Source organism: Chroicocephalus ridibundus, chromosome 1, assembly GCF_963924245.1.
Source record: "Chroicocephalus ridibundus chromosome 1, bChrRid1.1, whole genome shotgun sequence".
NCBI classification, from domain to species: Eukaryota; Metazoa; Chordata; class Aves; order Charadriiformes; family Laridae; genus Chroicocephalus; species Chroicocephalus ridibundus.
In genome coordinates, this window is record NC_086284.1 from 187536360 (window position 1) to 187549671 (window position 13312).

Genomic DNA, 13312 nt, shown 5'->3' on the forward strand with positions numbered 1-13312 from the left:
GCAGACAAGACTAATCAGGCCCACTCACTAAAACCCAGGAACTGCCAACAGCAGAAGAATATAAACAAACTCTTATCTACGAAATTGTCGGCAAGTGAACAGGCCAGCAGTAAATCCAGTAAGTTGAACTTAAAAAGCAGGTTGAATCAGGACAATGAGTCATCTTGAAATGCTAGTTTTGATACTTGTGAATGAAAGTATTTTACCAGCACTCCTACTACAAAATAGCACTTATGGAAAGGCTATTGTTTTACACCCAGTTTGCAGCAGAGAGTTGTGATTATTGAACTAACTGTATATATATCTTACTGCATCAATCTCTGTAGAGTCTGTATCAATTTCTGTAGAGTCATTTTACACCCAAATATGAGGAATCAGCCTCATTGGTCTGGAACTGGAAAGATCTCCTACAAGACTCCGCTGCTTCAGACAACTCTGTCTGGTACAGGAACACGCGCTTGAGCTACAGCATGTTCCAAAATAATGACGCTGTACTAAGAGACAGGTTTCTTTGCTTTTTTATGCCAAAGTGCTACTTTTGTCAGTGGCTGACAAGGCTGCAGATCCAAACTAAAAAGACTCGTGGAATCACTCTATTCAAAAACAAAATAAAAAGAAAATGACATTTACTATAAAATCCTGTGTATCCAGGACTGAAAGGTAATTCTGTAGATGAAAAAAAAATGCTACAACTTGATCTGAGAAAGCTCTCTGATATCGCATGTTATCTATACAGGCTTGGTCCTTAGCTGCTTGATTCACAAAACTATGAGTCACTTAACACCCATGAAATTTCACGGTATCACATCATAGCTGAGGTTAGATGGAATCTCTGGAGATCCTCTAGTCCAGCCCTCTGCTTAGAGCAGGGTTGGGTCCAGTTGGGTTCTGAGTATCTCTGAGGCTGGAGACTCCACAAGCTCTCTGGGCAACCTGTTACAATGTTTGACCACCCTCAGAGTAAAAAAGTTTTTTTATAAATTAAACAGAACTTCCCATATTTCAGTTTGTGCCCATTGTCTCTCATCCATTCACTGGACAGCACTGAGAAGAGTCTGGCTTCATCTTTACTCCTGCTATCAGGCTTTTAGATACATCGATAAGATCCTCTCCCTTGAGCCTCCTCAAGGTTAAACAGTCCCAGCTCTCTCAGCCTGTCCTCCCACTCCTTTCATCTGTGGTTGCACAAATGCCTCTTCCCTGGCTTGCTGCTCAGAAAAAGTACTTTGTTCCCTCAAAATCCAAAACCCCATTACTCAGTGATTGTGCTCCTAATGTATTTTTCTTCCATCCCACTGTTGTGTGCTGACCCTGGCTGGCAGGTAAGTACCTACGCAGCTGCTGGCTCACTCCTCCTGCCTCCTTCCCCAGAAGGATAGGGGAGAGAAAACTCGTGGGTCAAGATAAAGATGGCTTAATAAGTGAAGAAAAGGAACTGAGAATTAATAAAATGTAGTAAGTGAGGATAAAAAAAAAGTAATGCTAAGGCAACCACTCACCAAGTCACAGAAGCGGATGGCTGGTCAGTCTCTGGCAGCCAGCTTTGAAGCCAGCCCCCACCCACCCTTTTCCTCTACCCAGTTTTATTGCTGAGCATGATGTCATATGGCATGGAGTGTCCCTTTGGTTCATTTGGGTCAGCTGTCCCAGCTCTGTCCCCTCCCAACTTCTTGCCCATCCCCAGCACACTCGCTGGCAGGAGTATGGGCAGAGTGGGAGAGAGAGACAGCCTTGATCCTGCACCAGCACTGCTCAGCAATAGCCAAAACACCGGTGTGTTTTCAACACTGTTTTAGCCACAAACCCAAAACACGGCACAACATCGCTGCCGTGAAGCAAGTTAACTTAATCCCAGGCCAGTACACCTGCAAAAAACATCCTTGTAACAAAAGACTCCCCCCTTTGAAATTTCACAGTCACGGTTATGGCAACCCATCTCAGCTGGACTGCTTAAGATCTATTCGTTATTTGCACCCCCAACTTGTTTCTTATTGTCTAAAAGAAGAGAAGAGAAAGGAGCACACTAGAACATGAAACAAATGGAGAAAAAAACAGAAGCTGACAACAGCTGTGTAACTAAAGAGTTAAATAATTTAAGAACTTAGAAGAAAAAGACAAAAATATATCCCATGGAAAGTAAGAACGTTAAGTTAACGAGAGACAATGACATTGCAAGTACTAGTATTGCTTTACTACTAGATGTAAAAAACAGAATTGTCTAAAAGAATGTGGAACATCAGAAATGTATCTATTGTATAATTGGAAAACATAAACGGTGCTTTCACATTATGTAACACTGAAATACTTCCCATTAAATCAATAATATGAAAGGATAGTAAACAGCAGCAACTTACATTAAACATTTATTTTTAAATGGCAGGTCGAGGAATTATTAGAAAAATAAATGGAAGATGTGATAGGCAGCAATGTTAATAATTAAATTTGTTTCCTAATAACTTTGAAATGCTGAGGAAATTTCATAGAACTAGAAGAAAGTTAATGTTGTAAAAATATTTAAAGAGTAAATAGGCTGACCTACTTAATTACAGGCTTTTCAGGCTGACAGCAAGCATGGGCAAAAATATGGGAAAGGCAGGTTCAGGTCTCAATTACTGGAAGAAGTGGAAGGGAGAAGAACCGGAATAACCAAACGGAAGACAGTGGTGCAGGCTGTGCAGCCGTGCAAACCCCCCTCCACGCACACACACTGTAAATCAGAGTAGTGACCAAATTTAGTGGTGATTTTGGCGTAACTACTGCCTCTGATTCTGCAAGAACAACCAGCAATAATACAAGCTGACAGAACGCACTCTTTGAAAAAATGTTCTGATGTCACTTTAGGATATAATGCATTTGTTTGTATATACCTGAACTCCTCGAGGTATTTTTGTGATCAGATACCTACTAAAGTTTCAATGAAAGAATGAGAATGACACAAAATCAACATGATATGAACTAATAGACTTCCAAGTCATGAAAAAGGGCCTTATTTCTGGTTCTATTTAACTTTTTTCATCAATGAAATAAGAAAGAGATTGCAAATTACCTAAGATGAGGGAAACTAAAAATAATGGCAAAAGGACACAATTCTGAAACTAAACCTATGGATTCTTTAACTTGCTGGGTACAGCATAAAACATTTCAAACCAAATGTAAATGTGAACAGGAAGAAGTTATACCTGCTGTTTCTATAAGGCAGGATAAAAATGAAAAAAAAAGAGCTTGGATATAGATTTTAACAAACATAAATGATGCTCTAGCTAAAAATGTTAGCGGAATCTGGGGACGTGGGTGATTAATATGTACTTTCTGATCCTTGTCAAGCAAGTTTTAGTTTACCAAGTTGAAGTTAAGGGATGATGTCACCATTGTTGATAAGTTACATCACAGAAATAAAATTTTTAGCAGAATTTAATATATATATATATATATATCTAATTTTGCAATACCAGTGGCACTTGGAACAAAAAGCAGTAGGAGAACCAGACCTTTAAGTGACCTTTTACATACCATGAAACAGAACATCAGTCCTGGAGTCAAATGTTACAGACCTTACCAAGGTTAAAGCTGAAGCTGTACTCAAAGTTTTAAAAATGACAGTCAAATGATAAACAAAACTTGCACTTGAATGAAGTACTTACTTCTGTTCATCCAGACCAAATTAATTCCAAGTAAGCACGACTCTACTTCAAATAACCTATACTGATTTCAAACAGACAGACAGCACACATCTAGCCTAAATAAAATCACCAAAGAACTGTCTAGTGAGGTGAATTTACACTACTAATTAAATGTCTTTTAAGTGCATCTGCTGGCCATATGGATGCTTTCAACTAATAGAATTACTACCTGTGACTTCTGTGCTAGGAAAAGAAAAGAATAATCAGCTTGCAGCTACTTTGATAGTTGCACACACAGAATTAGAGAAAACACAAATTAAGAAAAAGTGGAATCTGAGTTCAGCCTTCCACGGATACTGCTTAACCACACTGTCCAAGTTCATTGCAATGACAAAAGAAGACTTCAGAAAGGTAGAATTAAAGCTGGAAGACAAAATGTCAGAAAAAATAGTAAGTGGTAACACAATATCGTTGAGAAAGGAAAATAATGCTCTCATGCTGTTGAACTCTAGTAAAGAAAAATACAGCATCACGTGTTTTGTTTACTATGAGCTTTATACTGTTTTTATAAAAGCAGGCCTCAGATTACTATTTGACAGGAAGATAATTCAAATTTTATCGGTTTATTCAATACTAAAGAAAAATGTGATTAAAAACAATGAGGGGTTATTTCTTAACCTCACAAAAAGCCTTAGGACGAAAAACGTTTTGTATTTTCAACTACTGTATCTCATGATGTTCTTCCAAAACTGTACTTTGTATAACTACAGTATAACAACACATTGCCTATGTGAAAAAAAAGTCTGAAGGCTTTACTGTCTTGTCATATAAATTCTCTGTGTCTTGATCCCATTCCTATTAGAACAAAAATACATGTGGCCTGACGTAAAAATGTTGTACCTTGACAAAAGTATTGCTTTTAAACTCAAGCACAGTGTGATAACTCAAACAATTAAATGACTTTATTTTCAAATCTCTGCATACCTGCAATTGGAGTACCTTACCTAATACAATAAAAGAATCCTGCTCTCCTATAACCAAGGAGCAAATGTGTCCCTGCTGAAGCAGGCACACACAGGTGTCTCGTGCAAAGCATGGCTTGTCCAAGCAGGGGATCAAACCCCAGGAATACAAGTGAGCTAGGCTTGCGAACAACTTCAATGTGACTGTCCAAAGGGTAGCACTCAGTGAATCGGAACTACAATCTCACTGAAAATAATCAAATGTACCAATATTAAACATGAGAGAGTTAATCAGAGTCTGAAGATAATTAATAAGAGAATCATATACGCGCTGCTATGCCTAGAGAATGGGCTTTTTGCTGTCAGATTTTTAGTTCTGGACCAGTGATGAGAAGAACAAGCTTTGTGACCTTTCTTTAAAGCTTCTTCTCATCATGTATAGGGATATGCAGTATCTATTATGCAAACAGACAATTTTTCAATGGCCAAAGAATAGCCTGTGACAAATGCCTGTTATTTTTATCTCCCACTAATGCACTGTGAAAAAGCATAGTTACACAAAAAAAAAATATTACAATGATAAATGTAATAATTTATTTAGCGGCTGTAAATCTATTGAAAATGGACAAGCACTTTGAGTAAGTGCCCAAGAAAACAAGTAAGAATGTACAGTGCGGTCAAAATGTCCTTTGTTTGTTTATTGAATTTCCTTTCATTTATAAGAAGAGCAGTGAGAGCACTGTAGACTCTTTTGGAACTAAAATGAAGTACTGGAGACCTTCAGCTTATGCTGAGACATCGCATACATCTGGGTTTGTGTGTGCCTGTGAGGGTCTTATTCTGCTGGAAACTAAGTGCAAGGAGCTGAGCACTGAGAGAACAGTCTTAAAAGCTGGAAGGGAAGAATGCAACTACTTCAGGTTTTACTGCAAGTCTTTCTCCTACCCTTCTTCCACATTTCTGTCTATCTAAACAGTAAGCACTGCAGAGTAAGGATCTATGGTAGAGTTTTATTCTGTCACATGTCAGAATGCTTCCTGCAAACAATTAGTAATTAAATCCCTATTTGGTCTCATGGAGCCCTTTTGGGATAAAATTTCCCATGTTTTCTTTCTACTATTTTTCAGTAGTACTTTATGGGTAGGAATTGGGTGTCACTTGTGAGTGACTCAAGAGAAAAGCCTGTCTGATTGAATTCCTTTCCTGCAAGTGGGACTCCATGAGTAGGAGGAATCCTTTGTCCCAGACCCTCCCATTCTTTCACCCCAGGTTCGACATCTCTCAGAAGGTGTTAGCTGTCCTCAGGATGCCAACATCAAAAAGTGAAATTATCTAACAACAGTTTGAACCTTTTCTTAATTTCTTTGGAAATTTGGATAAGACCATAAAACAGCAATGAGAAGCATACTAGGAGCCATTAGAAGGAACCTGGTATTTGGTAGATAAGCAATCGGTTGGATGGTTCCATCCAGAGCATAGTGGTCAACAGCTCAATGTCTGGATGGAGATCAGTGATGAGTGGAGTTCCTCAGGGGTCCATATTGGGACAAGTACAGTTTAATATCTTCATCAATGATATAGACAATGAGATCAACTCCACCCTCAGCAAGTTTGTAGATGACACCAAGCTGAATGGTGCGGTTGACATGCTTGAGGGACAGGGTGCCATCCACAGGGACCTGGACAGGATCAAGAAGTGGGCCCATGTGAACCTCATGAGGTTCAACAAGGCCAAGTGAAAGGTCCTACACCTACCTCGGTTAGGGTAAGTCCTGGTATCAATATGTGTTAGGGGATGAAGAGATTGAGAACAGCCCTGCGGAGAAGGACTTGGGGGATACTGGTGGATGAAAAGCTGGACATAAGCTGACAACCATATCCTGGGCTGCACAGAAAGAAGCGTGGCCAGGAGGCGGAGGGAGGTGAGTCTGCCCCTCTACTCCGCTCTCATGAGACCCCACCTGGAATACTGCATCCAGCTCTGGAGCCCCCAGCATAAGAAGGGCAGGGACCTCCTGGAGCAGGTCCAGAGGGGGGGCCACAAAAATGACCGGAGGAATGGAATACCTCTCCTGTGAGGACAGGCTGACAGAGTTGCAGTTGTTCAGCCTGGAGAAAAGAAGGCTCCTTGCAGCCTTTCAATACTTAAAGGGGGCTTATAAGAAAGATGGGGACAGATGTTTTAGCAGGGCCTGTTGTGATAGGTCAAGGGGTAATGGTTTGAAACTAAAAGAGGGCAGATTCTGACTAGATCTAAGGAAGAAATGTTTTACAATGAGGGTGGTGAAACCCAGGTTGCCCAGAGAGGTGGTGATGCCCCATCCCTGGATACATTCAAAGTCAGGTTGGACAGTGCTCTGAGCAACCTGATATAGTTGAAGATGTCCCTGCTTATTGCAGGGGGGCTGGACTACATGACCTTTAAAGGTCCCTTCCAACTCAAACTATTCTGTGGTTCTTCTAATATGTTCACAGCCATACCTGCCATGGAGAAACAGGCAGGAGCCTGGGATCTCAGGAAGGACAGCAAAACATCAAAGAAAATATAAGACAAAAGACTGAAATTTTCAAATATTGATACTCCTAGGCTACAAGGTAAACTGTCTTAGCAAGGCCCAGAGGCTCTGCAACACTCTAATTAAGAGAGGAAGTGACTTAGGACTTTGTGTCTTCAACATAGAGTGGAAACAATGCCTTGGCCCAAGTCATGTTTGCTTCATCTGGCATTAGTTTGTACTAACTGTACCTCATCAAGAGAGGAACCGCCATCTCTGTAGTGATGGAAAACATGATAAACAATTGCACATAATCAGCATAGTGCCGGTGTTTCAGCTGATAGTATTTCACAATGACTCAACGCACTCATCACAAGTAAATATTAAAAGAAAGTGGAAATAGGTATGAAAGGAATGTTGCCCAGCATCTCTCTTTTGCGTTCACCAGGAAAATTACTGGATCCATGCTAGTGCTGCAGCAATGTATCATCCTAGATCATCTGCCATTAAAAACAGTTCACATACTCCCTACTAGTAGAGTCTTGTCTGTACCAAAGTCAGTGAGAGAATTCTTAATGATTTCAGTAGGGTCATGATATCCTCCATGTAATGTTCGGAAAAATAGAAGTATAATCTCTAATTTCTGTAATATGCATTTACACCTAATCATTGTATCTGCCTTGTTATTATTTTTTAAATGTTTGTAATAACAGGAATATTTGAGTGAGGAAGTCTTTGAGAAAATGACTACTTTTCAGAGTACTCAAAACTACCTACCAGCTCATTACATCATGCAAACTATGAATACTGCTCTATGCTCAGACATGACTACTGGCCAGACGAGCCACCCATCTGCAGGAGGTAATTACCAGTCTTGGCAGATAAGATCTACTCTAATCTAGACAGCATTGTGTTCGGTGGCTCTCTGCCAGGACTCACTAGCTTTCTAAAAGGGGTCCTTCTACAGTCACCATGTGCTGGGCTGTCAGTATGATCATCCAACTGGGACTGAAACATTTTCTTTCTCATGGAGAAATAGCTAGCAAATCCAATGGAGTGGGAGGTAGAGTAGCCTTAATTGACATAAAAACATGGAAGGAGAGGCTGCTGAGAGACATCGAAGGTATCCAGTCTCTTTAAAAAAAAAGGATATTGGAACAATTTTTTCTAGATTGAGATTCAGAGAAAGGTTTTACATGAGCACAAACAGCAGCTCGTGTTTGCCTTGTATTTTTTTTCCAATACAGGATGTTCATTTTTAATATAAATGTTATTTAAGTGGAGGTTCTTCTTGGTGGCAAGAAGACTTCATTCCTCTTGAAATAAGATAATAATGTGGCTTCAGTTACTGCTTTGTCATCATCTTCGATCTGGGCTACAGCAATGTAATACACCTTGCTATAAATAATTAGTACATCTCTCTGGCCACTCACCCTACTGGAACAGATCATGTCCTGCTTCTGTTTTCTGTGTAGTCTTCCCCTAGAATCCAGTAAAATTTAAAACCTTGGAATTTATGGTCAGGCATACGACAGTCTGGCAAGAAGACACACATGCACTAACTTAGTCCTGATAGGTTAAAATGGAAATTGTGACTTACACATCTATTCCAAAGGCCCAAGGGATCTATCCAGGTCTTTACAAAGTTTTTCTTGCTTTCTTTGACCCACAAATCACTTTGAACATCATGTAAGATGATTCCTAAAAAACTCCTGTGCCCTCTACACACAAGGAAACTTCTTGGAACTTGTCATCAGTAACTGACAAAGTAAACATAGGTATTAAATAATTAAAATAATTTTTCCCACTGGAGAGAAAAGGCAAAATCAAGAACTCCAGAGATACCCATCATACTGTTTAATGCACTTCAGAAATGTATTCAAATAACACACCGTGGAGGCAGAACAGAAAATCTGAGGAGTGGCTGAAAGGGTGACTGGATCACAAATCATTCTGCACAATGATTTTGTATTTACATATTAGTTAATCACTACTATTAGGATAAGTATATGAAAGAACAAATAACATTTGAGAAATTTCATAATTTAAAAATCACTGAGACCATGAAAAAATTTGACCATCACATTGCCTGTTAAGCTGTGCATAGAGAATGTAGAGATGCAATCTCTAGTGTCTAGCTACAGATCTACCAGATCGGAATAAGGGCTAGAAATGGGCAAAGATATCAACAAACCATATTCAGAATCAATGCCTTAATGATGTCTGGAAGCACTTAACAGAACAGAAAGATGTAAGAAATATTGGAATTGCCACCGATTGTGCTTTGTTCAGTTCATTTCACAGGACATTTTACATTTTGTTATCAAAGCATACCAAACCATGACAAGAATCAGTTGTCTATAATTTTAGGATAGCAAAACCAATTGCTGCAAATCTGTTTTTGTCTAGGGCAGTGTCTAGGAAAACCCCAGTACTTCAAACTTGGCTATCTACTACATCATCATTCAGTTTAAAATACTTGTCCATCTAGCATGTTCCTGGCCACCCACAGACAACATCTACTGTGTCAGCTGTTTAAGCAGCCAGAAAGAAAAGCCCCTCAGATTATGAATATTGAGAGGAGTTAGATGGTTTATGTTCTCATTTATGAGAAATGAACAGAAATACCTCAGAGCATAAAGAAATTAAGAGATATATTTATATTGCTGTAAAGACTTACTGATAAAGTGAGAGCTGTCCACACTAATAAAAACCACTTGCTCTAATGGCAAAAGAGTGATAAGATGAAAAGACAGCAATACTTCTTAATAGCAGACTATCCATAAGCCCTAGCCATCACAAAGAAATACCTTTTTATTTGACTTGAACATATTGTGTTGGTTGATTAGAGCTACATATACTGAGACTTACAAACAGGTAACACTGGCATGCTCAGAAATCTATTTTGCTGGGAACACCTTCCACACATATCCTCAAAGTTATAAGCAAATCTGACTCCAGGAGTGGTGCGATTTCTAATTTCTTGGTTTGCCCACCTATGACTGTATGGGAATGGAGATTACTGGAAGCAAACAGAGTTGAAGAAATGAAGTTTTCACGTATTTCTGAAGGAAGTGGTTGATATTCATTCTTACTCTGTATGGAAGAAAGTTCATCTTGCTGATGGACTAACTCTCTAATACTATCATTATCTTATGAAAATATGGTTATTTTTGAAGAACATGCTGATGGGGGAAAAGAATAACCTAAGATGAAGCTTTGAAGAGCGTCAGGATAGAAATCTACAGGGAATGGAGCTCTATAGCAAGAAAATGAAGTTGTAATATTACCTAGTAAAAAGGTTTTCACTCTTCAACTGTTGGAAATGTGTTTAGTGTTGGAAGTATCACCTCAAGATAGGTATGGACTGCAGTAATAAAAACTGTATGTAAAAAAACCCGTGCATTTCCATTGTCAGGTGGACAGTTACAGTCAAACTTGGAACAGGCCTTTCTGGCAACATCACAACAGGAGAAAATGTTTGCACACCATTACGGAACTATGCGCGCAATTAATGGAGGATTCCATAGAGATTATAACCACAGCATTTAATAAACTAGCATAAGTGAATAGAACATTGTTAAATCAATGAAGAAGTAAATGTATAGGGAAAGACAATAAAGACACTGAAAAGGAAAACAAGACCCAGAAGTCACATAGAAAATTATGTACCAAAGTCTATTAAAAATATTTCCTTTTTTAAAATGTCATTTATTATTCAGTTAAAAGAATCTTATTAAAAATTGAGAAACTGCAATATGCTTTCTCTACCAAAACAATCACAGCCATAATTAGATACAAAACCTAATGTACACCGGGAAAAATTAATTCAAGTACAGGTAAGAAAACATAACTAATAAAAAGAAAAAAGTTACTTAATGCATATGCTAACAAATAACCCTCTCTATTCTTATGCTGACACTGTTATGATTTGGATAGGAGTTTAATAATCAAGAACATTTTAGGAATACTCTGAAGGACAGCAGAATTCAGAAGTTTAGGCATCTTCAATAGACATAAAATCCTTACTTGCTTATGCTTGTTTCTCTGCAACGTGTCTTCTTTGTCAAACATCAAACACTGTGATACAGGAAAATATTTGTGATACTGTGATTTTTAAAAAACACTTTAGACTTTCAGTTTGTCTTTTTGCCAAAAAAATACTATGAAATGCCTGTGTGTAACAGCCTTGTTTCATATGAAGCAGATGTTAAGATCCCTCTTCTGTAATTTAGAGCCCTCTTACAGATTGGTGGGAATTGATGTGATATGACCTCAGATACCCAAGGTGATCTCAATATGGTGACAGACATTATAGTCTCATACCACTCTGATATTTCCAGTCTAAGCATGGATTCCATTAAAGGCACAGTTCCACAGTCTTAGCTACGCATCCTTGTTACGACATTGTGCCAATAGCAGTGCTCCTGAAGACACATGACTAACTGGATCAAGGAACTGATCTGTCTTTTCAGGACATCTGTCTATCAAGGAAAACTTCCCATGTAAATTTTCAGGCAAATCCACTTTTTACAAAAACTAGCACCAACACAGTGGAGCAACCAAGAACATAGGACCCATGGCAGGCTTTGGATCAACTAATTTAAAGTAATTGTGACAGCACCACATCTTTGGTCGCCACTCTGGCTGGATCTCTAGTACTCCTTTCCTCTTGGAAAAGCTCTTCTCTAAAAATCACTTTATTTTTTTATAACCTCCTGGAGGCTTACAATAGAGGAACCAGAAGTACCTGGGAGGCACCTCCTGCCTCTCATTACTTGGTTTCACATGAAGTCTTTTCCCTGTCTCTTTCAGCCGCCTTGCTAGAAGAAAGACAAACTGCAGCTGCAATCCTCAGGTCGGTTTCTCTGACCGCTGCAATTCTCACCGTTAGTCCCAGCTCACTAGCTGGTGTCGTGTCTCCATAGTGACTTTGCATTTGCCAGACTAGCATTACACAGCACAGCTCACATACTACAGTCACAGTGCTATTTCACATCTCCCAAATAGGGCACTAAATCCCTCACCCAATGTCTTCAAACCGGGGATCTGAGAAAGTACAGGCGCCCACATCTATCAACACAGCTGACTTCAGAAATTCCTGAGCTGCAGTGCTCTGGAGGCTAGGAAGGTGAGGCAGGGAAGGATTACTATGTGCTTGCCTTACTCTTCTATTCTTGCCTGGTCCACCGCCTGGACATTTGGTATGCACTGTTACGGCATTTCTTATGTTCTCAGGTTGTATAGTGACCCATAAAAACTCCCAGGAATCTGAAGGAATCGTCAGCATCAGGACATTACGTTAAGTGCCCACAGCCCTGTTCCATCTAAAATCGCCTGTGCACACTTCGCCTGTGGAGTCCAATCCACACCACAGAACTGATTAAAAACACTGACCTCAGGACACAGAAGCCATTTTTAAAGCATAGATAGCAACTGTCTTTTTGTTGTTAGAGGATGGTTCTTCTCAACCTGTAGAGAGATACACCTGTGAAAGACAGCTAGCAAAAGCAAACCTACCTTCAGAGCATGCTTAAATTCATGACGTGGGACTCTCTGGAACTGTGAACTTTAAAAGTTTAGGGAAAGTTTATCAACACAGGTTGAAAAGGTGTAAAAGCCTTTGGCCGTGTGGACAGGCCGCTCAGAGAAGCCGGTACACCCTTTCTCTGCCTGGATCTGTGCCTTGCCACATCATCACACAGATGAGCGTCTCAACCGCCAGATCCACGCTGAAAAAGAAGAAATCTTCGCTATTTCTGTTCATGCAGTGCCACCAAGTAGCAAATGTTGCAAAATTAACAGAGAAAGACTGCCTTGTCAGGGGCAAGGGCTTGAGCAGAGGTTCTGGTGTGGTTCTGGGCTCTGCCCCCTGATTTCTGGGCTCTTTATCAGGTGATTATTTGAGGCAAAATTCACAGTAGAGCCAAGCAGCTGCTGTCCCACCGTGTGGCTCCTTCCCTGCTGCCCTCACGGTAGAACGGGAGGTCTCCACGACAGACTCCCGGAGAACGACTGAATTCACCTCAGTTACTTGTCAGCCAACAAGCGACCCTGCGGGGCACGTCTCCCGTTCCGCCGGGGAGGAGGACAGGAGGCTCAGGGCCGGCTCCGGGCCCTGCCCCGCCGCAGCACGCTGTGGGGCGGCAGGCGAAGGGGGCGACAGGACTGGACAGGACTGCACCCCGGAGGAGCCGCCCGGGGTCGCCGAGGGGGAGCGGGCACTGGGCGAGGC

General features: G+C 40.3%; 1 protein-coding gene across 1 annotated transcript in view; it reads right to left on the reverse strand.

Moving 5' to 3' along the window:
• Positions 1–12818, reverse strand: part of TMEM117 (transmembrane protein 117) — a 231914-nt gene extending 219096 nt beyond the window's left edge. Inside the window, exon 1 of the mRNA XM_063323108.1 lies at positions 12598–12818. The gene's annotated coding sequence lies outside the window, so the exon portion shown is untranslated. The remainder of the gene's footprint in view (positions 1–12597) is intronic.
• Between the last annotated feature and the right edge of the window lie 494 nt (positions 12819–13312).